Source organism: Psammomys obesus, unplaced genomic scaffold (assembly GCF_907164565.1).
Source record: "Psammomys obesus unplaced genomic scaffold, mPsaObe1.curated_primary_1811, whole genome shotgun sequence".
NCBI classification, from domain to species: domain Eukaryota; kingdom Metazoa; phylum Chordata; class Mammalia; order Rodentia; family Muridae; genus Psammomys; species Psammomys obesus.
Window position 1 is genome coordinate 2,782,663 of NW_026590905.1, and position 3,079 is coordinate 2,785,741.

At 50.2% G+C, this 3,079-nt stretch overlaps 1 pseudogene; it reads left to right on the forward strand.

The window, feature by feature from the left end:
* The first annotated feature begins 815 nt into the window (after nucleotides 1-815).
* Nucleotides 816-2,092, forward strand: LOC129678573 (tubulin alpha chain-like; annotated as a pseudogene).
* Nucleotides 2,093-3,079: the final 987 nt, after the last annotated feature.

Below are 3,079 nucleotides of genomic sequence, written 5' to 3' on the forward strand. Positions count from 1 at the left end.
CACCATGGACCACAACGAACAGGCTACTGGAAATGCAAAGGGGGAGGTGAAGGGAATCCTGGGCTACTGGATGGATGCTCACTTGGTGACAAGGACTTATTTGGTAGGCAGACAAGGACATCTGATACCACGCCATTTCCACCCTGTTACAGCTCTATAAGCAAGCGGGTCTTGGAACCATCTCATTCTTAAATTGTAATTTTGTCTTTTAATCATGCATGTGTGCGTTTGTATGCACATATAAATGTGTGTGCCTCTGAAGGCTAGAAGAGGACATTGAGTCCCCTGGAACTGGACTCCGGACAGTTGTGAGGAGCCTGATGTCGGCGCTGGGAACCAAACCCAGGTCCTTAACAGAGGCAGCCAACACTCTTAGCCACCGAGCCACCTCTCCAGCCCCCTTCTTTTCACCAAGGTTTCCCAATTTCAGCTTCTGGTTCCTCATCTGTCTTAGCCAGCCCCAGATTAGAGCTGTCTTGTAAGGGAAGTGAAAACAGGGAGAAGATGCCATAAAGTTTGCAAAAAGCTTGTCTAAAAAGGGTACCTCAGTGGAAGGAAGAACTGGAACCCCAGGCTGGGCAGAAAGATAAAGGGGATGCCGGGCCAGATCCTGAGGAGATGGATGAATGCAAGTGGGCACTGGCTGCTGAGCCCAAGGTAGCAGAACCCTTTTTCTTCATGTTGGATGAGTGAGCATAAGAGCATCAGTGGAGGCTTCTCCCCCAGACTCCTTGGTAGTGTGCTAGTGGGAGCTCCTCATCATTCTCTCCTCACTCCCTCAGTTTCACAGACCACTTCAAGGACTAAATGTATGTGAATGTATCTCCATCCATGTTGGCCAGGCTGGCATCCAGATTGGCAATGCCTGCTGGGAGCTCTATTGCCTGGTACATGGCATCCAGCCTGATGGCCAGATGCCATGTGACAAGACCACTGAGGGGGAGATGATTCCTTCAACATCTTCTTCAGTGAGACAGGCACGTGCAAGGTCATGCCCTGGGCAGTGTCTATAGACCTGGAGCCCGCAGTTATTGATGAGGTTCAGACTGTTACCCACAGCCAGGTCTTCCATCCTGAGCAGCCCATTGAAGGCCAGGATGCTGCTGCCAATAACTGTGCTCATGGCCACAGCACTATTGGCAAGGAGATCATTGACCTTGGACTGAATTTGCAAGCTGTCTGACCAGTGGCATGGGTCTTCAGAGCTTCCTGGTTTTCCAGGGGAACTGGCTCTGGCTTCACCTCCCTGCTGATGGAGTGCCTCCCCCAGAGTTCCACCACTGTGGTTGAACCCTAAAATTCTATCTCCACCACTCACACCATCCTGGAGCACTCTAAGTGTGCCTTCTCAGTAGATGAGGCCATCTATGACATCTGTTGTAGAAACCTTGACACTGAGTGCCCCACTTACCCTAACCTTAACTGCCTTATTAGCCAGACTGTGTCTTCCAACACTGCTTCCCTCAGATTTAATGGGGCCCTGAATGTTGATCTGATAGAATTCCAGACCAACCTGGTACCCTCCGCTTGCATCCACTTCCGTCTGGCCACATATGCAACTGTCATCTCTGCTGAGAAAGGCTGCCATGAGCAGCGTACAGTAGCAGAGATCACCAATGCCTGCTTTGAACCAGCCAACCAGATGATGAAATGTGACCCTAGCCATGGTAAATACATGGCTTGTTGCCTGCTGTACCATGGTGATGTGGTTCCCAAAAATGTCAATGCTGCCATTGCCACCATCAAGACCATGTGTACCATCCAGTTTGTGGACTGGTGCCCTACTGGCTTCAAGGTTGGCATTAATTACCAGCCTCCCACTGTGGTGCCTGGTGGAGAACTGGCTAAGGTCCAGAGAGCTGTATGCATGCTAAGCAACACCACGGCCATTGCTGAGGCCTGGGCTCGACTAGATCACAAATTTGATCTGGTGTGTGCCAGGCATACACTGTGCACTGGTATGTGGGTGAGGGCATGCAGGAGGGAGAGTTCTCTGAGGCCCATGAGTTTGTGGCTCATGGCCCTGGAGAAGGACTATAAGGAGGTTGGGGCAGATAGTGCTGAAGGAGATGATGAGGGTGAAGAATATTAGCCTATGTGCTGCGATTTTACACTTGTGTTGTCTTGTGTTTGTCCTGCACCATCAATAAAGGTGGTACCATTTTTTTTCAAGATTTATTTATTTGTTTATTATGTATACAATGTGTGCCAGTGCCTGCATGTGTGTCAATGCACCAGAGGAGGGCACCAGGTCTCACTATAGATGGTTATGAGCCACCTTGGGGTTGCTGGGACTTGAACTCAGGACCTCTGGAAGAGCAGACAGTGCTCTTGCCCTCTGAGCCATCTCTCCAGCCCAAGGTGGTACCATTTTAAGTGGGGGAAAAAAAGAGCTCCACTTGGGACACCGTCTTGGTGGACACTGCATATTTGAGGGATCACTTTGATAAGTGTGGTTGGGCCCTGAAGTGTGCGGGGTGTCACTTTTCTGAAAAACTCACCCAGACCTCCATGGGTTGTGCTCATCATTGGTGAGAAGAGAAGCTGGTTCTGGAAGGAGAAAAGAGATCAAAGTAGTGGGTGAGTCCCATCTAGAAGCTAAATCCTCTCCCTTTATCTCATTCCAAGAATGTTCCAGCAATTGGGGAAGAACACCCTTGCCAGTGTTGTTCTCTTGGGAACCAACAATGGCAGCTTCACTCTGGGAGTGTGGGTCTTCTGAAGCCAGGAATTTGCCTTCCAGGTAAGAAAGATCCCAGATAACTGGGAAAATTACTGGTCTCTTGAGGGTGGCACAAGGAAGAGACCCAGGTCTCAGGATGGACCAATGGACGTGGCCAACCTCTGGACTACACAAAGAGAGTTCTGTACATGGCAGTGTGAGTCCTGGGACCTGATGCCATATTTCTGAGCTGGAAGTAGCACAGGAGCAGAGCAGTGGCCAGGATCTGACCACACACCTCCTTACTGGCTTTTCATCCCCAGCTGAATCCAGACTGGCAACTAGACTGAGCCTTGAGCATGCAGGCACTGGATCCTGGCAGCAAGGAGTACCAGAGCCTAGATCCAGAGTGATTCT